The 24,817-nt window shown below is 39.8% G+C and overlaps 1 pseudogene across 1 annotated transcript; it reads left to right on the top strand.

Moving 5' to 3' along the window:
• Nucleotides 1-24,809, top strand: LOC148872245 (rust resistance kinase Lr10-like; annotated as a pseudogene). Its single transcript, XR_016106761.1, has 4 exons — nucleotides 1-931; nucleotides 2,156-2,182; nucleotides 22,621-23,756; nucleotides 24,701-24,809. The product of XR_016106761.1 is annotated as a rust resistance kinase Lr10-like (transcript).
• The last annotated feature ends 8 nt before the right edge of the window (nucleotides 24,810-24,817 follow it).

Raw genomic sequence — 24,817 nt, 5'->3', positions numbered from 1 at the left:
TTGGATGTGGATTTGGGTCCATTTTCAAATACGCATCTTGTATAACAAGGTCCAGTCACCAGTGATACAAAAAAGGGGATTAGGAATCTCAGCGTAGTGCATTAGTGCAGCTCCGGTTAGATCCCGGAGAAGTGCTGCTCGGAGATGGGCGGTGGTGGTTGTAGGAGTAGTAGCAGACAGACACAAGTGGTTCCTGTTCTATACTTAGTCCTCTCTTTACTACCGCTCATACTCGCCTCGGCATACGCAGTAGCAAACCAAGACGACTGCAACGATTCAAACTGCAAGCATCATGGCCCTGACATCCGATTCCCCTTCAGGCTAAAAGAAGACCGGCAGCACAGTCGGTGTGGCTATGCTGGGTTCGAGCTATCATGTACAGAGAAGAAAGAAACCAAACTGGAGCTACCATTTTCGGGTGCCTTCCTTGTAAAAGCCATAGATTACAGATCCCAACTGATGGAAACCTATGACCCTCAGGGCTGTATCATCAAACGGCTTCTACGCCTCAATTTCTCGGCATCACCCTTTCATCAAACACCCTCTCCACAATTATATTATGGAGATGGTATACCGGCTCCGGATTTTGTGCACTTCATTATCATATTAAATTGTTCATCAACAGAATTAATAGGGAAAGCGCAGCGAGTCAATTGCCTTGAAGTCTCCGGTTACCAAGTTTATGCCGTTCATGTTTCCGATGATCAGTGGTTGCAGGGCTATATGCCACCGCCGTCTTGCCGCAAAGTGAGGACCATCTCAGTCCCATTTTCCGATCATTTCCTATCTCATATTAATGACCCAGATTTAAGCATCTTCTTCAGCTGGAAATCACCAAATTGTTCATATTGCGAGGAAAAGGGCAAGAGATGTACTTGGAAGAACCACACCAGTGGATCCCGTATTCAGTGTCTTGACATTCCCACTAAAGGTATTACACTCTGTTCATAATTAGCAAATTTGTGTAACTTTTTCTTTCAAGAAAAATACAAATTGTGGCAAATCTTAAGAAATATCTTCCAAGTTCCGACAGCCCATATTGCCAAAAGAATAAGATCAGAAAGTTTTGGTTAATTAAGATTTTAAAAATTCATTAAAAAGTTTATTTACTGTGCAAAAAATAAAATATAAAAAAAAAAACCTCAATTGAAGTTTCCTGAAATTTGGTGGTTTCAGTCCTTTCAGATCTTTTTTATTGTGTTTAGGTATACCCAGCAGCTTTGTATTACCAAAAAAAAGACCGAAAGTCAGTCTTCTAACCATGCTAAAACCTAGAAGACTATGTGGAAAGGTGGAAAGTTGAACCAAAACATCGCCTAAATTAGGAAGGCCAACAACACACCCTGAATTCAAAGAAAGGGGAAAAAACTCAAAGATGCTTCTACCTCTACCTCTTCTACCCTTTACCTCGTGCTGAGTGCCCCTCCAGAAGAGGCTTAACTACCGAAGTATCATAATAATCCACCAATAACTTGGATTTTCTCTTCCCAGACAGGAGCATTGAAACCCGACCAAGAGCTCTCTGTCTCGGCATCTGTATCTAAACCGGAAACAATGTCATTCCGAGAGGTATAAGAACTAATATAAATTTTTTCCTTAAAAGAGAATTACTGAAGGTACAGGACATTAGTTATCCCGAATCTGATGAAAAGTTTATTTGATAAATCATGATTTTTAAAAACGAAAACCGTTCGACCTGAATGGCCGGTCTGTTTTGACAAAAAATAAAAAATTTTAAAAAATTGGAAAACAGTCAAAACCGTTCGAACGGTTTGAACAGTTAATTGGTCGGTTTCAATGGTTAGTTGACCAAAGTCAATTGTTTTGGGGAAAAAGCAGTTTTGGAAGAAAACAAAACCGGTCATCCCAGTTTTTCTGGTCTGAACGTCCAGTCCGGTCCGGTTTTAAAAACAGTGTGATAAATGGACTTTTCCTTGCTAATTTCAAAGCTTAGCATACTTACCATTCAAGTCTTGAGCTTCTGAGTTGATTAAAAAATTCTGTTTTAACTCCTATTGATATTACACTTGTCTCTTTGTATAACTTGTTAGAATGCAAATAAGCCTCGAAATAATTAATATAATTAAATTGATTATGCCTCTATATTCAATGGTATTAATAACTAATTTGTTATGGATGTTTCTATTGTTTGTAGGTGTAAGCATTGGGGAAGTCGTGACAGGTAGTCTTCTTTTCTACCCTCCAAAACCTAACTAAATAAGTTTTTCTTTTCTGTAGTAATACTTAAAAATGCTACTAAAAGAAAAAAAGATAATTACAGAAAATGAACAGCTATTCTAGAAAAATGGGTTAGAAGTAAATCTATTCGTTAGCTAAAATTAGGCCTAAATACCACAACCACAAGAAAAACAGACCACAAGAACACAGAGTCCCTCCTAACTATTAACAATTAATTCCAGCCAACATAAACCATGAACTACCTCTCCCTCAAACATTTCTCCCCTTTGGGTTCCAACTGAACCATTATGTCAACCTATAAATGTAAAATCAACCATCTACTCATGGTCGGGTAGCGCTGCACAAAAATCGTGAATCACGTCCGTTGATGTATATATATTGATGTGGTCCACCTTGAATTGAATGAATTGACCTAAAATAAAATATACGGAGAAGTATGGATACATCCAATATTTAAAATGTCTAAAAATCATATTCTATGCATTTATACCTACCCGTGAATTGGTGTCAATTTCGAACTGGTATCTACCTAAATGTACTTTGAACTTACAAATTCTGACACTGGGGGTATCGGTCATTTTCCCTAAAATATAATGGATTAATAGTAATACATCAAAGGCTGTGATTTTACAGTTTTAGTCCGGTGCCAGTTCAAGTAGAGTTGATTTCTCCTCTACAAATTCCTTCATTCCAAGGAGATTGCAGTTCTACAACTCTCCTTTACAAAATTTGGCATATCATTAACACTGCATTCTTCCAATAAATCACATATAACATTCATACCTTGTGTTAAAACTTAATTAATTATAATGAGATGATAAGAATCGAACACTAAACCACTTGATCAAAGTAACTGTGATACCATCTCAAAGAACTATTCAACCTAAAAACTTAAATTATTAAGTAAAGTTGTTGAATAGGTTTTTCTTAATTTATTCTCTAACAGCTCCACCTAGAAAGAATAACCCCATCTTTTAGCATCTCCAAATCTCTCTCCACTCTCCTCCTGGCTCCCGCCTAGAATTTTTCCATTATTGTTCCCCACCACTGTGATGGTTAGTGGCAATGCTTCTTTCGGAATTGAAGGTACATTACCCGTCTCCCCATCTAATATTTACTCAAAGAATGTCAATTTCTTTAGGAACTCCAGTCTTCACCTCTTTCCTAATTCTTTACGTCGAGAATCATTCTCCTTCATGGTCACCGTCTTTCTAGCTCTCCTGTTGACTCTACCTACCACATTGACCTACTACTAGATCTTGGACTACCTAAGCCTCCAACAATTGAATTTGCATCCTCTTGATACAGGGTTGAGAAAATTTTGGAACCCTCCAATAAAAAACTTCCACTTCTTTATTTAACATGAAATTGAAACTTAACGAAGTTTAGAATTAACATTATTATGGTCTCAAAAGAAATAAATTTTGTTAATCTACCCAAGATATTACTCCCTTTTAACCTCTCTCTCTCTCTCTTTCTCCCTCTTCTTCCCCTTCACCGCCATTGGTACAATGTTACTTATCATTTCGCTTTTGTTCCTCTCTTGCATCCTCCTATAAGAATAATAAGAGAGAGAGAGAATTGAGAACAATGGTCGAATTGCCTTATTTGCCTTTCACTACTGATATTCATAGAGTACAAGAGTGGGTAAGTCCTATCCTAGTTAGAATAGGTTAAATAGAATCCTAATTGGGATAGAACTTATCTGACTAGGATAAGTTTATCCTTTACAGAGATAATCTACAGAGATAAGAAATATCTACAAGAGGAGAGAAGCACAGTAGGAGAGGTAATTACAATAGTCTACACGGCGGAGAAGGAGAAAGAGGAGGTCCACGTGTATGCGCCATGTGTGTATGTGCCATGCACGTTATCGTTTACACCCCCCCCCTCAAGCATAACTGGGGGAGACACGGTGAGCTTGTGACGAAGGGCCTCAAATTGTGGAAGACCAAGGGGCTTGGTGAGAATATCTGATATCTGATCCACCGAGGGAATATACCGTACATCAAGAAGCTTAGCTGCAACTTTCTATTCAATGAAGTGAATATCCAACTCGATGTATTTGGAGCGAAAATGAGGAGTAGGATTATTAGCAAGAAATTTAACCCCCATGTTGTTGCACCATATTAAAGGAGTCACAGAGAGAGAGATACCTAGTTCTTGGAGGAGCATATGAAGCCACAAAACCTCAGCAGTGGTAGAGGCTAAGCTATGATATTCCGATTCAGTGCTGGATCGAGCCACTGTATATTGCTTTTTAGAGCTCCAAGAAATTAGGTTAGGAACAAGAAACACATAATACTCTAGGAATGTTGATTCATAGCACAGTCACCCCAATCATCATTAGAGGAAGCAACAAGAGAGAAGGTATGACATGGTCGAAGAAGCAAGCCATAAGTGATTGTGCCTTTTAGGTATCGAAGAATCCTCTTTGCAGTAGCCTAGTGGACCATAGTAGGAGATTGCATGAACTAGCATACCTTATTTACATTAAAGGCAATTTCTGGACGAGTAATGGTTCGTACTGGATAGCATCAACAATGCTGTGGAAGAAAGTTGGATCAGTGAGAGGTTCACCCTCTAATTTGGTGAGACGAGTGGAGGCAGACATAGGAGTGGAGAGAGGTTTGACATCATGAAGTTGTGCTTGATGTAGAAGGTCATCAATATACTTATGCTAAGAGAGATGAAAACCATTGGTTGATCGGTGAAGTTCAACACCCAGAAAATAATGTGCAGAGCTCAAATCATGAAGAGAAAACTGAGAAACAAGATGTTGAATTAGGGTGTTAGTAGCAAAGGAAGAGGATCTTGTAATAATGATGTCATCCACATAAATAAGAATTAAAATGATGTCAGATCCAGAACGGGAGATAAAAGGGAGGCGTCAGCATGGGATTCAAGAAATTTGAGAGAGAAAAGAAAGTCATGCAACCTTGTAAACCAAGCTCGAGGTGCTTGTTTCAAACCATAGAGAGATCGATGGAGACGACAAACATGCGTTGGAAATCTGGGATCAACAAACCCAACTGATTGCTTCATGTATATTTCTTCTAAAATGTGGCCATGTAGAAAGGCATTGCTAACATCCAATTGGCGAACATCCTAATTAAAGGAAATAGCAAGAGATAGTACTATGCGAATGGTGGTTGGTTTGACAACAGGGCTGAATGTCTCATCATAGTCAATGCCAGCTTCCTGATAGAATCCTTTGGCAACAAGTTACTCTTTGAAATGCTCAACCAAACCATCAGGATTGCGCTTGATTTTAAAGACCCATTTGTTGCTAATAATATTCTTATCAGGTGGGACCGGAACAAGAGTCCAAGTTTTATTTTGACGTAAGGCCTTATACTCATCAGTCATTGCAAAAACCCCTCGAGGATCCTTGTGAGCTTGAAAATAACAAGTTGGTTCAACTTTAGGAAGAGGACTAGCAAGTAAGGCATATCTTGGATTGGGCCTAAATATACCATGACGAGCCCGAGTGGTCATCGGATGCAAGGAAGAAGAAGGTAGTAAAGCAAAAGCAGTAGATTTAGTAGTGGAAGCTGGGGACACAACATCCTGAGGAGACGATGGAGAGGATGAAACTTTACCTGGCGATGTAGATGGTATGGACAACCGGAAAATGATCCTCATTAAAAGTAACATCATGAAAGATGAAGATCCGTCCCGTAGAGTGATGCAAATAAACATATCCTTTCTGAGAATTAGAATACCCAAGAAATACACATAAAAGAGAGCAATGTTGTAATGTGTACTTATTATATGGCCAAACATGTGGAAAGCATTCACACCCATAGGCATGGAGCTCGAGGTAGTCTGGAGGATGACCAAATAATTTCTCAAACGGAGAGAACGACCCAAGAACCAAAGTAGGAAGCTGATTAAAGAGATAGGCGGTAGTGGAGAAGGCTTCAAACCAATATTTAGGAGGGACTCCAACATGAGTCATAAGAGCAAGACCAGTCTCAACAATATGGCGATGTTTGCGTTCAGCTCACCCATTCTGTGCCTATGTATATGGACAGGATATACGGCGATAGATATCCACATGATTAAAATAATTTTCAAAGGTCTTGAATTTAGAGTCACCATCACTTTGAAAATATTTAAGTTTAGAATCAAACAGTAATTCAACAATAGCTTTGAATTTCAAGAACACATTAAAAGCATCAGGTTTGTAGGTGAGAGGTAAAATCCAACTATACTGACTGAAATCATCAACAAAAAGAATATAGTAATGATATCCAGAAGTAGATGTCACTGGAAAGGGTCCCCATAAGTCACAATGAATTAATTCCAAAGGAGATTTGCTAATGGTATGTTTTTGTAGAAAAGGAAGTACATGACTTTTGGCTATTGAGCAAGGTGAACAAAAATGAAATGCAATACTAGAAATTATCGATAAATGTTGACAAGAAATAATTTCTTGAGTCACTCTAAGAGCATGGTGATCTAGTCAATGGTGCCAAATCGCAAGGCTAGCATGAGTACCTACAAATGCAAGAGGGGGACGAAGCTAGTATCGTGATAGGGAGATGAAGCTGATATAAACCATCTTTATTTAGCTCTCGAAGAAGTATCATCCCGGTGCGTCGATCCTTCACAAAAAATTCATGAGGATGAAATTCAAAGTAGACATTATTATTAGTAGAAAATCAAGCCACAAATAAGAGATTCAAGGAGATTCAAGGAACATGTAGAATATTATTCATAAGGAATGATCTGAAAGATAAGGTGGAAATAGTAGAAGGGCTAGAATGAGCAATCTGCAAACCTGAACCGTCACCAATAGAGACTTAATCAGATCCATCATAGTCAGAATGGATTTACAGTTTACTAAGATCCAAAGTGAGGTGATGTGTTGCTCTAGAATCAAGAAACCATATATCTATACTCTGCTTGTTAGGTCTGAAAGTAGCCGTAAATGACAAGGGTTGTGGTCATTTAGGGTTCTTTAGATTCTCAATATGTGCAAGGAGTTTCTAATAGTACCTAGCAGAATGATTTCGTCCTCCACAAATTTGGTAGGGATTATTTCTATATTTGGAGGGCTTGGTGGATCCGTTACCCATTTGTGGTAGATCAACTTTATTATATTTCTTGGAATCCTTCCCTTTAGAGGCAAGATTCACAAAAGGAGAGGTAGCCTGTGCAGTTACTGAATGAAGCAAGCGATTTTCATGAGTGAGAAGCATACCTTGTAAGCTAGCAAATGATAATTCATCTGTTCGGATAATTATAGTTGTAGAGAAAACATCATAGTCTAGATCGAGGCCATTGAGGGCATGATGAATTAGTTGCAAATTTGTCAGAGGCTCTCCAATTGCAGTTAGTTTGTCACCAAGTACCTTGAGTTTTTGCAGATATCGGTCATGGAGAGATCATTTTTTCGTAGTGCTTCGAGTTCGTTTCTGAGACCAACGACACTAGCTGTTCCTCAAGGAGAATAAAGGCTCTCAAGAGTTTCCCAAACATCCTTACTGGTTTTGCTTCCCATTACCTACGCTATTGCTGTTTCCATCAGAGAAGATAACAACAAGCTGAAAATATAATGATCCTGCTTAACCCATTGTGTATAGGGTTCTGACATCAAGCAAGATGGACAAGGGGTTGTCCCATCGACATATCCAAGGAGTTCATGGCTCAGAAGGACATTTTCAACCTGAAAGCACCAAACAATATAATTGGAACCATCCAACCGAACCGAAATCAACTGAGGAATGTGATTCCCCGATGCATCGAAGTTTATTTGATTGATTGAACTGGTAGACATGCTAGAAGATATGATGAAAATCTGAAGAAGAAAAATTGCTTGAAATGAGAGAGAAAAAAAAACTACTTATGGCTTTGATACCATATGAGAATAATAAGAGAGAGTAGAGAGAGAGAGAGAGAGAGAGAGAGAGAGAGAATTGAGAACAATGGTCGAATTGCCTTGTTTGTCTTTTAGTACTGATATTTATAGAGTACAAGAGTGGGTAAGTCCTATCCTAGTTAGGATAGGTTAGATAGAATCCTAATTGGGATAGGGATTATCTTACTAGGATAAGTTTATCCTTTACAGAGATAATCTATAGAGATAAGAAATATCTACAAGAGAGAGAAGCATAGTAGGAGAGGTAATTACAATTCAAATTGAAGTGGGAGTCTACAATTCAAATTGTATGCGCCATGTATGTATGTGCCATGCACGTTATCATTTACACCTCCTTTTGTTCCTTCGTATCAGAAAGCTATGATGAAGTTTTTATCACCAAATGGCAGGGTTAAAGTGTTAAAGTATGTTTTGGTGCCAGAGCCTCACATGAAAGATGGACATCTTCAACGGAAGAACCATCTCTGATGTGTTCAAGGACATGGAAAAATGCATCTGCGTCAACCACCCAGCCAGTATCTTGGCACGTAAGGTTGATGCAAACTTCACCATAGTTAGAAAGTTAAGATGGTTAACACGCCATTAGAGGCAACCGTAGTGGTTTCTGTCTCATCTTTCATTTTCTCCTCATCTTCTTTCTGATCTTGCATCAGTTTTATACATTCTTTCATCACATGCTTGGATTTCTTATAGTAGTAGCATGTGATGCCTTTTCTTGACTTTGATCTATACATTGGATTTGTCATGGTGGTGAGAAACCCTATTCTTGCTTCTCCCAAGATTATCTATAACAAGAGCTTCTTTTTGAGATGAGCTTGAGGAATTTCTCTTTGTCTCTTTATTTAGGAGGCTAGTTGTGTTCTGTTAGAGAATATCAATATATTCAAGAACCTCACCTAACAGCTTAAGCTTTTAGGTTGAATGGTTCTTTGAGATGGTATCAGAGTCATTTTGACCAAGTGGTCTAGTGTTCGATCTTCATTGTCCCCATTATAATTAATTAAGTTTCAGCATAAGGTGCTTGTTCACACATTAAGCCCAATGGGCTTTCATCATTCGGAACTATCTTCATGGAAGAGAGATGGTTAATGATACTCTACCATCTCATTTAGGTGCTCAGCAATGGAAGTTCATATTTTCTTAAACTTTAGGTTAACAAGCTTATGTATCAACAAGGCCTTGTTCACAGCGGTCTTTCTTTCATATAAGCTCTATCTCTAGCTACTTTTAAAGAGAATGCACTAATAGGTTTCTAAACCTGATGAGAAATTGTGCCCTCAATCCATTTCCATGACTCCGGCGGCCCTTCTATCAAGCTTCTTCCATTATTCGAATGATGCGTTTGATGGGTCCTTATAAGGCTGTTTGAGAACACTTAAAAGAAGTACTTCTTTTAAGACATGGGACCACACATTAAGTGGTTTTTAAGTATTTATGGGTGTTTGGAAAAAAAGTGGTAAAAAAGGGATGGTAAAAAAGGGATGAGAGATCCATCCTATGGACGCCCAAAGATTGCAGAATAAGTGGCGAATTTCAAAAAATTTATCTCTCCCTTCAACTGGGAATCGTATTTCCTATTTAGAAAATCATATTTTCAATGATCAATCTTGAACCATAAACTGAACCAGATCTGAACCAAAAGGAGTGGGAGAGGATTATACCTGATACGGAGAAATACTATCTCCCAATGGAGGTGTTCATGCCCAAGGAAGGATCCAAAATCTGCTCCCACTGAAGATGGCGCAGTGAAGGATGGAGCAGAATCAACAATGTTCTTCAAAAGAACTTGACCCTTCGCAAGAATCAACTGGACGGCTTATGAGTACAGCTCCAACCAATCTTTTCCCAAAAGATTGAGATCAAGATCAAATCTTGATTGCTCCCAAGAACTGGAGATCGAACTAAAAGAATGGCAATGGCAGGAAGGTGGCGGCAGGAGAGAATTCGCAATATGCAGGAAATCTCTCAATCTCTCTTTCTTCAAAGAGAAGAATGCTGTTGATTTTTTTAATATTTAAAAGGCTGCCACCCCCTTCCCCTTTTATAACCTCAAAGGGATCAGCTCCTAATCCGATTAGGAGTTGCTAATCCAAATCATATTTGGGTTAGAAGTCCCTTAGTGATAAGGGATAATCCTTATCTTATCTGCAGATCAGATCAGCCATCTCCTAATATAATTAGGAGGTTTCCAGATCTAAATCTCATTTAGATCTTGGACTCTTTGAGTGGATAGGGTCTAAGCCCAATCCTTTTAGCTGACCCACTTCAGAATTCGCCCCCTTTAAATGACTGATCAAATCAGCCTAGTTCGAAATGGGCTTAAGGCCCATTTAAGGTTATGTACTCAAAAAGCCTTCCAAACTGCTGCCCAGTTGGGCTTCCTTGTATGGCGTGGGACCCAAGCATTGATCTACACATCAGCCACATGGGTTCAGCCCAGCCTTTGTTACAAGGCCTGGCCAAATGCACTGCTGAAGACAGTGTACCCCCTGAAACCCATCAAATGGGCTCTATGGGCCCAACACTTACACTAAGTGGTCATTGGGCCAAGTCACCTTGTAACACCCAAGGACTGTGGGCAGATGCAAGATTATCCCATCAGGTGTTATCCTCAATGGTCTCACACTTAACCTCTCAGCCCATAATGATCATACACAGCCCGACAAGAGAGGACCTCTCCCTCGGCTGCAAGGAACAGTGTTGCACTCTCCACTCATATGGATCCCGGGAATTAAAACCTTCTTGCAAACATTTTAGAAACCATAATATATATACTTTTATATCTTATATAAAATATATTTTGCAAAACAAATCTCAACGGTTGAAATCGGCTGCCGGCAGTCTTGGTTTCCATCAGTGAGAGTGCATCCCCGATCATTACCTTTGTCCGACAAAGGGGCTGATCCTGTCACTATGATCACCCACTCAGATGAATTCTCGGACTATCCCAACATACCCAGGTGTTGACCCCCGCTAAGGATCTCACTGATTGGTACATCAAAGATAGCCCAATCCGACACCTAGTGCAGTATCATAATCGAGTCTAGGGGTCGGGTGTAACTTTCCAGTTTTGCCCATCAATCTCCAAGGTCCAGGGCAATACTGGAAATCTGGTCCAGTTCAAAGATTCAATTAATCCTACACTGTATGTGCCTAGGGTCTCACCCTGGCAGCTGAGATAGGCCACCCCAACCGACTTGGTGGCACCACAATGTCAGCCTTGTCAGGATAGGTCTCCCCAGACCGACCCACTGGCTGTGAACATTCTAAACTAACACGAGTCTCATTAAGTGTCCAGTTTAAGGGTATTACACAGAAACATACCAAGGGAACATGAATCAAATATGTATCTTTATTCATTTACAATAAACTCATAAAGTACATCATTTTGATTGAAGCTAAGGGCATACAAAACTGTCTAACAGCTCTCACTTGCACTTAGGTCCAATCAGGTACTAGCCGGAGTCCCATGCTTTCCACGTGTTTCTCAAACACTTTCTGTGATAGTGACTTTGTCAATGGGTCTGCTACATTTTCCGCTGACGCTACCTTCTGAATCAGAACGTCCCCTCCACCAACAATCTCCCGCAGTACGTGGTACTTCCTCTCGATGTGCTTCGACTTCGAGTGGGCTCGTGGCTCCTTAGCCTGAGCAATGGCTCCATTGTTGTCACACAACAATGGGATGGGTGATGTGCTGGACGGAACAACTCCCAACTCGTGAACGAACTTCTTCATCCACACAGCTTCTTTGGCAGCCTCATTTGCGGCAATGTACTCGGCCTCGGTCGTGGAGTCTGCAGTGGACCCTTGTTTGCTGCTTTTCCAGCAAACAGCACACGATCCTATCGTGAAAACATATCCAGATGTAGACTTTCTATCATCTGGGTCTGACTAGAAATCGGCATCTATAAACCCCTGGATCTGTAGTGAGCTACCGTCGAATATCAGACAAAACTCTTTTGTCCTTCGAAGGTACTTAAGTATGTTTTTCACAACAGTCCAATGCTTCTGCCCTGGGTTGGCCTGAAATCTGCTTACTACACTCACTGCCTGAGCAATGTCAAGACGAGTGCACAGCATGGCATACATGATGCTCTATACGGCAGAGGCATAGGGAACGTCTTTCATGCCATCAATCTCCTCAGAAGTCTTGGGAGACATCTTCTTGAAGAGAGTGACTCCGTGCCTGAAAGGAACATTTCCTTTCTTGGAGTTTTCCATGCTGTATCTCTTGACTATTTTATCAATGTAAGCAGATTGGGATAATCCTATTATCCGCATTGATCTATCTCTATAGAGTCGAAGACCCAGTATATAGGAGGCTTCTCCAAGATCTTTCATGGAGAATTGTTGTGAAAGCCATACTTTCACCGTAGTTAACATTCCTACATCATTCCCAATGAGTAGAATGTCATCTACATATAGAACCAAGAAGGTAACCTTATCTCCACTGAACTTCCTGTAGACACAGGGTTCATCTGGATTCTGCTCGAAGTCAAACGATTTGACAGCAAAGTCAAAACGGATGTTCCAACTTCTAGAAGCTTGCTTGAGTCCATAAATAGATCTATTAAGTTTACATACCATGTTTTCCTGACCTGCAGCAATGAAGCCTTGCGGCTGCTGCATATTGATATCTTTAGTAAGATCTCCATTCAGGAATGCAGTTTTGACATCCATCTGCCAAATCTCATAATCATGGTATGTTGCTACAGCTAGCAGGATCCTAATGGATTTAAGCATGGCTATAGGCGAAAATGTTTCCTCATAATCGATGCCTTTTTTCTGAGTGTACCCTTTCGCCACTAGACGAGCCTTGAAGGTCTCAATCCTGCCATCGGGGCCCTTCTTCCTCTTGTAAATCCATTTTCAACCGATTGCTTTTACCCCGGAGGGTGGATCTACTAGAGTCCAGACTCCATTGGCCTCCATTGAGTCCATCTCTGCTCTCATGGCCTCCACCCACTTCTGGGAATCTATGTCCAACATAGCTTCCGCGTAAGTCACGGGATCCTCCTCACTAGTCAAGGTTTCCACCAGGTAACTATCCTGATCATAACCATAACGGACTGGTGGCCTAGATGCCCGAGTAGATCTTCTAAGTTGGTCACTACCTGGAAATTGTGGGACATCTCCCACTGCTCCTGAGTTCTCCTCATCAAGAACAACTTCTTGACGATGGGTGTCCAGGATATAGTCGGTTTCCAAGAATTGTGCATTTCGACTGCAGAACACCTTCTGCTCACTTGGGTCATAGGTAAGGTAACGTACAGAGCCTTTTGGGTAACCTACAAATAGGCAACGGCTGGTCTTAGATTCCAACTTGTCTGCACTCGTTCTTTTAACGTGTGCTGGACAACCCCAAATCTTCAAGTGTCTGACACTTGGTTTCTTTCCGGTCCAAAGTTCATATGGAGTATTCGGAACCGATTTGGTTGGAACCTGATTCAGCACGTAAATCGCAGTCTCTAATGCGTAACCCCAAAAGGATGTGGGTAACTCTGAGTGTATGAGAAGCGACCGGACCATATCTAATAAGGTCCTATTCCTCCTCTCTAAAACACCGTTAAGTTGTGGTGTAGCAGGAGGAGCTAATTGTGATACTATTCCATTGTCCTTTAAGTAGTCCCTGAATTCGTCAGAGAGATATTCGCCACCTCGATCTGATCGAAGGGCTTTAATTTCTCTCCCTAACTGTTTCTCGACCTCTTGTCTAAACTCTTTGAACTTTTCAAAGGATTCAGACTTGTGTCTCATTAGGTACATGTAACCATATCGTAAAAAATCATCTGTAAAGGTGATGAAATACACGTGTTGATTTCGTGTCCTAACACTCAGGGGACCACATACATCAGTATGTATTAGGTCAAGTGTGCCCGTACATCTTTCAGGCTTACCGTTAAATGGCCGTTTTGTCATCTTGCCTTGTAGGCAAGGCTCACAAGTGGGAAGATCTTCTATAGTTAGAAAATCTAAAGGACCATCCTTTACCAATCTTGTGATTCGGTCAACACCGATGTGGCCAAGTCGGTAATGCCACAGACACGTGGGATTAACTGTATCACGGGCTCTCTTCTTGGGGTTTTCAGCCGACGTAGTTTCGGTTATGTTAGTTTCTAGAGAAGGATATAGAACATAGAGACCGTTCTCCAGTTCCCCGTATGCGATGAATCTGTTGTTTCTTTTAATAGTAATTGTATTACTAAAGAAGACAGAATAACCATTTGCACACAGTTTTGATACAGAAATCAAATTTCTTCTTAAATTTTGTACATAAAGACAATCTTTCAGTATAATTATTCCTTCTCTAAAATATAATTCCACGGTTCCTATGGCCGCGGCTACAATAGTTGCAGTAGTCCCCAAGTAGAGTGTGACTTCTCCTTCACTCAGCCTTCTGCTTACCTTGAACCCCTGCAGTGAGTTACACGCATGAGTTGAAGCCCCGGAGTCAATAAACCAGGATGCAAAAACTACCAACAAATTGGTTTCTATAACACAAGTTTTGAAGTTACCTTTCTTGGATTCCAGGTAGGCAGGACAATTCCTTTTCCAGTGGCCGGTCTTCTTGCAAAAATGACAGGCATCTGATGCCTTGTCCTTCCTCTGTTTCTTGGGTTTGGCAGCCTTTTTCTGGGGCTTTCTTTTTGCCTTCCTTTTCTTGCCCGATTTGCCAGTTTCAACAAGCATGGCAATGGGCTCATCCTTTTTAATCAATTCCTCGGCCCTCTGCAACATATTGCTGAGTTCTTGCAAGCTGACGTTCAGCTTGTTCATGTTGTAGTTCATGATGAATGGATTAAAGGATGGAGGCAGAGAGTTGAGAATAACATCGATCTGAGTTACCAGATCCAGCCCGGATCCAAGAGCCTCTAGTTCGTTGATATAGCCCATCATCCGGAGACAATGGTCGTGAACTTGTTGGCCCTTGGACATCTGCGTGGTCATGAACTGTTTCAAGACCTTCTGCCGAGTAGAACGATTCTGCTCTTCGTACATTGTCCTAAGACTGTCCAATACGTCTTTAGCAAGTTCGATCTGATCGAACTGCCTCTGAATTGGATTGTCCAAGGAGGCAATGATATAGCAGCGGGCAAGGGAGTTTTTCTCCTCCCATTCTTGGTATTCTCTTCTTCGGGCCTTAGAAGCCCTATCTCTCGGACGATCCGGGGAAGGATTCTTTGCTACCTTGTCCAATTTCTCAGAGGTTAAGACCAACATAAGGTTCCTGTACCAGTCAGCATAGTTTGGGCCTTTCAACTTGTTGTCATCAAGTAGCTTTGCAAATGATCCGTTTGCCATTTTCTGATAAAAGAGCAAACATGAGTCCACAACCTAATTTGATTCATGTTCATTTCATAGATATGGATTTTAATCTACGATCCATTTCCATTTATTCGTCTCTGAGATTTCCCTCCTTTCTCAGTGACGGAGACTACGGGTTGTCTCTGGAAATGTGGGAAATCACATAGGGTGCATGAAGCCAACTGTTTCAGCTGCATAACCCCACCACCTTTCTGTGAAGGATCATATCCACTCATCATATGAGTTTTCCCTTTGGCCTCTGTCAGATAAGGTTCAGAGCCGTTTTTAGGTAAACTTTTCTGTCCAGTGAGTGTTTACCCATTATATTCGTGAACGCCAAGGTACCGTGAGAGAGTTCCCATTTTCTGGTGAAGCCCCTCCCACATCGGTCTATGACGCCCCTATCATCTTATGAAACACTTAGACAAGCCCAACAGCAAATGGATAGCCCATTTTCTGGTGCGTTTCCTCATTACTGAAGGACCCATCCTCGTGCTAATGATGGAAGGCCTTTAGAGAGTTCATCATATGAATCTCCCTATCACATGCACTCATATTATCTCGAGGGAATAGATAATTACGCCCTAGTTCTATCTTTAGGTCAAACCAATGTGGCTCCCACTGACTTTCATAAAGTCAGATTTTGGTGGGCCTAAATCGGCTAGGGTTCCGCATGAGACCTCATGATGAGGTGTGGGGCCCACCACTAAGGGAGGTCATCCAATGATCAAAAGGGACACCATGGCAATGATGTGCATTCAGCCATGGTGTGCGAAAGAGCCACTGTCGATTGAGCATGGGCCAAGTACTTATGGCCCATGTACGTAGCACATCACACATCCATACATCACATGCAGGGATAAATTGATCCATTCAATTAATTATCTGTAAAGCCCATTTGAAGCCCATTTGAAATCCATAATATTAACCATTATTATTATCTAGGTATATGGGCCGAATGGTTCAACCCATATAGCTTTAAGGGTTAAGTGGGCTTTTAGCAGTTTTAACTATTTAAAACTGGGCCTTTACAGGTTGGGCCGAATTAACCATTTAATTAAATATCAATCCTCAGGCCCATTAGTGGGAAAATTAGGGCTGACTTTCAGCCTTGATTAAACCCTAGATTCGGTCCAAATAGTTTGAACCAATCTTGGTTCGAATGGGTCTAGGGTTTGATCTTTAATTAAATCTTTAATTCAAGAAAATAATATAAAATTAATTACTGATAAAAGAAAATCAAGAATCAGTCAAACAGGGCTGTTCGCACAATCCATCCTGCAAAACAGAGGTTAGATTACAGAATGCAGTTTTACAAACTGCAAATCGCAGATAGCGATTCTCCCATCTGCGAAATCTTCTTCTCTACGAAATCTCCCTTTCTGCGCTGCCATCTTCGATCCAAAATTAAAATAAATAGAAATCCTATTTCTATTAATAATTACATCAGATCAAATACCTATACATTGAGTCTAGAAAATAAGAAAAATTATTTACAGACCAAATGTAATAAATAAATCAAGAAACTGCAAATCTTGCAGGTTCCCTGCGCAAACCAAGATTTCGATCTCCTCTTGTACGAACAGCCCATAAATTAAGAAAATCATAAAGAACAATTCTAAATAATAATCAGATTTATATAAAATTAATTTCAGATTATTCGCCCATTAAATTTGGGAACAAAATTTCCCAAAACCCATATCTACGCAAATCGGGTAGAACACCTTCTGCCCATTTGCGCAGGTTCAGATCTGAAACTAGATGGTTCAAGATTTGAACCATGGCTCTGATACCACTGAAGGGATGAGAGATCCATCCTATGGACGCCCAAAGATTGCGGAATAAGGGGCGAATTTCAAAAAATTTATCTCTCCCTTCAATTGGGAATCGTATTCCCTATTTAGAAAATCATATTTTCAAGGATCAATCTTGAACCATAAACTGAACCAGATCTAAACCAAAAGGAGTGGGAGAGGATTATACCTGATACAGAGAAATACTATCTCCCAATGGAGGTGTTCACGCCCAAGGAAGGATCCAAAATCTGCTCCCACTGAAGATGGCACAGTGAAGGATGGAGCAGAATCAACAATGTTCTTCAAAAGAACTTGACCCTTCGCAAGAATCAACTTGACGGCTTGTGAGTACAGCTCCAACCAATCTTTTCCCAAAAGATTGAGATCAAGATCAAGTCTTGATTGCTCCCAAGAACTAGAGATCGAACTGAAGGAATGGCAATGGCAGGAAGGTGGCGGCAGGAGAGAATTCGCAATATGCAGGAAATCTCTCAATCTCTCATTCTTCAAAGAGAAGAATGTTGTTGATTTTTTTATTATTTAAAAGGCTGCCGCCCCCTTCCCCTTTTATAAACTCAAAGGGATCAGCTCCTAATCAGATTAGGAGTTGCTAATCCAAATCATATTTGGGTTAGAAGTCCCTTAGTGATAAGGGATAATCCTTATCTTATCTGCAGATCAGATCAGCCATCTCCTAATATAATTAGGAGGTTTCCAGATCTAAATCTCATTTAGATCTTGGACTCTTTGAGTGGATAGGGTCTAAGCCCAATCCTTTTAGCTGACCCACTTCAGAATTCGTCCCCCTTTAAATGACTGATCAAATCAGCCTAGTTCGAAATGGGCTTAAGGCCCATTTAAGGTTATGTACTCAAAAAACCTTCCAAACTACTGCCCAGTTGGGCTTCCTTGTATGGCGTGGGACCCAAGCATTGATCTACACATCAGCCATATGGGTTCAGCCCAGCCTTTGTTACAAGGCCTGGCCAAATGCACTGCTGAATACAGTGTACCCCCTGAAACCCATCAAATGAGTTCTATGGGCCCAACACTTACACTAAGTGGTCCCTGGGCCAAGCCACCTTGTAACACCCAGGGACTGTGGGCAGATGCAAGATTAGCCCATCAGGTGTTATCCTCAATGGTCTTACAGTTAACCTCTCAGCCCATAATGATCATACACTGCCCGACAAGAGAGGACCTCTCCCTCGGCTGCAAGGAACAGTGTTGCACTCTCCACTCATATGGATCCTGGGAATTAAAACCTTCTTGCAAACATTTTAGAAACCATAATATATATACTTTTATATCTTATATAAAATATATTTTGCAAAACAAATCTCAACGGTTGAAATCGGTTGTCGGCAGTCTTGGTTTCCATCAGTGAGAGTGCATCCCCGATCAATACCTTTGTCCGACAAAGGGGCTGATCCTATCACTATGATCACCCACTCAGATGAATTCTCGGACTGTCCCAACATACCTAGGTTTTGACCCCCGCTAAGGATCTCACTGATTGGTACATCAAAGATAGCCCAATCCGACACCTAGTGCAGTATCATAATCGAGTCTAGGGGTCGGGTGTAACTTTCCAGTTTTGCCCATCAATCTCCAAGGTCCAGGGCAATACTGGAAATCTGGTCCAGTTCAAAGATTCAATTAATCCTACACTGTATGTGCCTAGGGTTTCACCCTGGCAGCTGAGACAGGCCACCCCAACCGACTTGGTGGCACTACAGTGTCAGCCTTGTCAGGATAGGTCTCCCCAGACCGACCCACTGGCTGTGAACATTCTAAAGTAACACGAGTCTCATTAAGTGTCCAGTTTAAGGGTATTACACAGAAACATACCAAGGGAACATGAATCAAATATGTATCTTTATTCATTTACAATAAACTCATAAAGTACATCATTCTGATTGAAGCTAAGGGCATACAAAACCATCTAACACTTTGATTACTCTTTGATTACCGCCTTATACCCATTTGTAGAATTGCGGCTAATTCTAGCATTCAGAATTGGCATCCTCTTCTTGTAACAAGTTGAATTGATGAATGAAGCAGCCATGCAATAACAGTCATCCATGAGTGCCTTCCTGCAACCCTCCTGTGTTGGTGTTACTCTTCTCAAATCTGCATCATCGATCACTTCCACTGTGAAATTCGTCAACGATGGCTTCTCTATACAACGATCCGGCTTGATCTTTGGGTAGCATCCCTTAGCAATGTTATTGAGATCTAAGGGGCGATAACCCGGGAGGGTGTCACAGCTGATTGTCTCATTATCTGGTGAAGAGCAAATCCCGTACACCCCACAAATAGCATTCACTGTGCAGGGCTTGGTTATTACTCTCCACACCATTTTCCATTGGCCGTTGTTCTTCTTCTGGTACACGTGTTGTTGTAAATTTCCATGGTCGTTCAGCGTCACTCTGTAGTAGTAGTCCTCGGTGGGCTTTGGCACATCCTCCATTAATGGGAGGATGATGTTTGTGGTATTTTTGAGGTACATGAATGCATTTTTCCGGTTGAAAACCAGGCTCACATTATTAATGTTTATTGTGTTTGAGACCCAGTAACCAGGATCTGCGAAATGATAAGCAAAGAGCACCAGATTACTATCATTTGTGCTTCTCCAACATGAAATTTCCGGTTGAGTAGTCGACGGTCTCATTTGCATTGGAATATAGCTTTCTACCTGCAACCAAAACTTGGCCCGGTAAGGGAGTGTCCATCGGTGAATCAAATGTTTGCCAAAGAACACTTGAACTGTTCAAACGCAGGTGACAATAGGTTATTATTAATTGGATCCACATGCCAGTCCACCTACGGGTTCATGTGGGTTTTCAGTTGAAAGTATAGTATAGCATGTGAAAAGTATTGTATATATGTATGAGTGAAGTAAAGGCTAAAATTGTCATTTGAATGAATATAAGCACTTATGGGAAAAATAGCTTACCAAACATTCCCACTTCAATAAGTACTTAAAAACATAATAAGTGATTTGAAAAGTGAGTTACCAAACAGTCTAAAGGGTTGTTAAAATAAATACTTCTAAGAAGCACTTGTAAAACAAGTACTTAATCATCAAATAGGGCCCTAGTCCACCTAGAACTTCTACTATTTCACAAAAACAGGATTACTTAATAAGAAGATGGAATATTATTCTCTGTACAAGAATATAACCTTGCAACTACTATTAGTCACACCATTTGTCCTAAATGAACTGCACATTAGGCTTTGTTTGGTTGAAGTGCAATTTTATTTGCACTAGCACAAATGCATGGGAGTGCAAACATAAAAAATGCAAATTCTTCTTTAATTTTATTTTGGATTTTACTTTATTCTGCTTCATGTCTTAATTTACTTCATTTGTACTGCCAGATTTTGAAACAAAATAAGCTAAAATTTGAAACAAAAATAGGTCAAAATTTATACTCAAATCAATTGCACTACCATGATTTTGCATCAATGCAAATTTATTTGCATTGCAACCAAACACAGCCTTATATACAAAGATGACAATTCATATACCAACGTTTTGAGAATACCATGAGCAGCAAGTGGTAGAATGAAAGAGTGTCACGAGGTGCGAGAACCATTGGTTCATGGGAATGAAAAGGGCTGAGATGGTGGGTAGGTTAGCAAAATTTATGGCCTCTGTTTGGTTCGTGGGAATAGGGTCTAGAATCAGACTAGGAGTGGCCCAATATTGTAACTCCAACAGTTTTGTTGGGCAGAATCAAAATCTCATTCCCATCCATGGTAGAATGACATTCTCCCATTCGAGGGAATGACCATTTTGTCCCTCTCCTTTGAGAATGAAATCCCATTCCAATTTATTTTAATTCTCATGCATTCATTTCCTGTCTAAACCAAACAAACTATAAGAATAGACCATTCTAATTCCAATTCTAGAAAATTACAATTTTAATTCTAATTTTGATCCCAACTATGAACGATTTTTGGAGTCCAGACTAAATGAAGACATGAAAGTTTTTGTTTCAGGATCCAAAAAACTTTCTATTCCATGGGTCCAGAGGATTCGAGTTCTCAACCATTTGACTTATGAATCATCCTTAATTAGAGCTTGCCACATGGTTGTGAAATTCGAGTTTCTCAACCATTGGACTTGTGAATCATCCTTAATTAGAGCTTGCTAAATGATTGTGAAATTCTTTTATGTGCATGGGCCTTCTTGGGCGCAACAACCTGATTTAAAAGCTCTCAGATATATATTCGAAACTGGGATCAAAGCTTGCAAATTTTGAGCAATCCGACTGATTTGACTTTAAAATAGGCTTTAAATCCAGCTGAATTACGTGTCACGGTTGAACACTAGTACAGCTGGGTCCCAGATGGCCACAGTGAGCACTGGTATGCTCAATTGTGATAAATAGTTCAGGCTGGTGTGTATAATTTTATCTCCAATTCATCCGGACTGTCAAATCAACTAGGGATTAGGGTCATTACCTCCCTTATATTATTCAAAAACAGCCCAATATACGAAGCCGGAGATGCTCAGTTCAGATCCGGTCCACTACAAATTCGACTAAGAGCCCAAAAACAATCATGCAATGTTACCCAAAAATTATTTAATATTTGTAAGTGTAATCGTTGGGTTATTTCTTCTTGTGGTAGCAATATTAACATTCACAAAATTCTACCTTGTTTACAATTCAGATAATAGTAGTAGGTATACTATTATAGTAGTGGTGGTGATGTACTTCAACTTCCTAACTTTATCAATTATTTTTCGACTTACCAAGTTCTAATTTACTTCCTAATAATAGATCTCGATTTGTTAAAACTCAATAAACAAATAAAACTTGCTAATATCATTAATTTGAGAATTATGCCTATGCATTCAGTGACATTAATAACGACTAATTAATTTACTACTATTGTTATTATTGTTTGTGGGTGTACATATAAATTAAGGGTGTCAATGGATTGGTTTTGGATTGGATCCCATTCAATCTAGAATCAAATTGAATGGATTGGATGGACCAACAAGACTTATTGATTGGATCAATTTGGTCCAAAATATTTATTATAGAATGGATTGGTCCTGGTCCATCCATAATAAATTTATATTGGATTGGGCTGGATTAAGCCAATATCTGATCCATTGATATAAAATAAGAATATAGGTGTCAGTGAAATAGGTATGGGTTGAAACCAATCTAAATCAAAATGAATTTCAACAGATTGAACGGTCCAGATATTGAATTGGACCGGTCCAAAATGGGTCAATATATTCATTAGATTGGATTGGACCTGGTCCATTTATAATGGACTTGCATTGGACTGGATCGGGTTGGACCAAATTCAGATCAATTGACATCCCTGATATAAGCAGCAATCTTCAATTCATTTGTATTATTAAGTAATAATGTGGTGTAACTTCAAATTTATTAATGTCTACAGGTGTAAGCGTGGGATTATTGCTTCTTATGATAGCAATCACAATCTACCTTGTCTACAATTCAAAATTAAGCAAACAAGATCAAGCCAGAATTGAAAAGTTCTTAGATGACTACAAAGCTCTTAGGCCCACAAGGTACTCCTATGCTGACATTAAGAGGATCACAAATCAGTTTAATGAGAAACTGGGTCAAGGAGGTTATGGTAGTGTGTTCAAAGGGAAGCTTTCCAATGAAATTCTTGTCGCTGTTAAGGTCCTCAATTACGCCAAGGGAAATGGAGACGAATTCATTAATGAAGTGAGCACAATTGGTAGGATTCACCATGTTAATGTGGTTCGCCTAGTGGGTTTCTGTGCAGATGGGTTCAGGCGAGCTCTTGTTTATGAGTTCCTCCCAAACGAATCTTTAGAGAAATTTATCTTCTCAAAGAATACCAATAACCCTTTTCTTAACTGGGAGAAACTTCAGAAACTTGCAATTGGTATAGCCAGAGGGATGGAATATCTCCATCAGGGGTGTGATCAACGTATCCTTCACTTCGACATCAAGCCCCATAATATCTTACTGACGATAACTTTAACCCAAAGATCTCTGATTTTGGTTTGGCAAAGTTGTACTCCAAGGATAAAAGTATTGTATCCATGACGGCTGCCAGAGGGACCATGGGATATATTGCACCCGAAGTGTTCTCTAGAAACTTTGGGAATGTATCCTATAAATCAGATGTCTACAGTTTCGGAATGTTATTGCTTGAAATGGTTGGAGGAAGAAAGAATATTGATGCTACGGAAGAGAAAAGTAGCCAGGTGTACTTCCCTGAATGGGTTTATAATCATCTTAGTCAAGGGGAGGAGATGGAAATTCGGGTGATTGAAGATGGAGATGCTAAGATAGCAAAAAAGCTAACAATCGTAGCACTTTGGTGCATTCAATGGTACCCGGTCGATCGTCCTTCAATGAATGTGGTTGTTCAAATGTTAGAAGGAGAAGCGGAACGCTTAATCATGCCACCCAATCCTTTTGCCTCAACCACTAAAGAGAACACTAATGCAGTTAATCCTAAAAATCCTTTTCACATAGGATTAACAGTCATTGATGAATGATGGACTTCTTTTTAAAGCCTTTTCCATGCCCAAGGTGCTTAACTTAAGCCATGCAAAGCATTTCAAAGTTTGTAAATCTTGTGTTTTTTTCCTTCTATTACAAAGTCTTGTAGTTGTTTAACATGGACATCTTTTTCTAAATTTTCATTTAAGAAGGCTAATTTAACATCAAACTGGAATACTTGTAGTTTTAGTTGAACAGTAAGTGCAAGCATTGTTCTAAATGTTTCCATTCTTGCAACTGGTGCAAATGTCTCATGAAAATCTACCGCGGGTTGTTGGGTATAGTCTTTAGCTACTAACCTTGCTTTGTGTTTTTGGATTGAGCCATCTTTGTGAAACTTTGTTTTGTAAACCCATTTCAGTCCAATTATTATTTTTTCCTTTAGGTTTATTAACCAACTCCCATTTCTTGTTTTTTTCAATGATTTCAAATTCTCCATTCATATCTTTCACCCAAACTTATTCTTTTGAAGTTTTTTTTAACTTTTGTAGTTTTAGTGCAAAAAATACAACATCATAAGAATCGAAGATTTATTGAAGTGAAACATACCTTTCTTGGTAGAGTATCTGGATCTACTTCACTTGAGTTTACTTGCCATGGACCTTGATTTCTTGAATTTAAAGGATTCATTCTTGGACTGAAACTTGTTGGGCTTAATTATCTTGTATTTGTTAGACTTACATTTAATGTAGTTGTGTTATGCTCATGTCATTACATATCACTTCTTCATTTTTTATTAGATATTTCTTGGTCTATAAGGAATTCTTTTCAAAATCTTCTATTAGATATCTCTTGAAATTACCAACTCATTGTAATTGAATTTAGTAATCGGTAACCTTTGGATTCATCATTTTAGCCTTTTGGGGAAGGATTTCACCTTGCATCATGCTCCATGCCGTTTCTTCTTTTGCAATTTGGACCCAATTCACATAGCTTATGGCTGCAATTTTCATGTTTGCTCGTGCTTGATTCAGATGACATGTACCAAGGAGCACCTGGCAATCAATCATTGGGAATAAGTGCCAAACCTGTTACCAAGTCTTAATAGAACAATTCCAAAACTCCATTCAAATAAATGCATCAGTAAGTTA

This window comes from Nelumbo lutea, chromosome 2 (assembly GCF_056320005.1).
Source record: "Nelumbo lutea isolate HS-2025 chromosome 2, American lotus-T2T, whole genome shotgun sequence".
NCBI lineage: Eukaryota > Viridiplantae > Streptophyta > Magnoliopsida > Proteales > Nelumbonaceae > Nelumbo > Nelumbo lutea.
The sequence above is the reverse complement of the archived record's forward strand: the minus strand, read 5'-3'. Positions and strand labels throughout refer to the sequence as shown.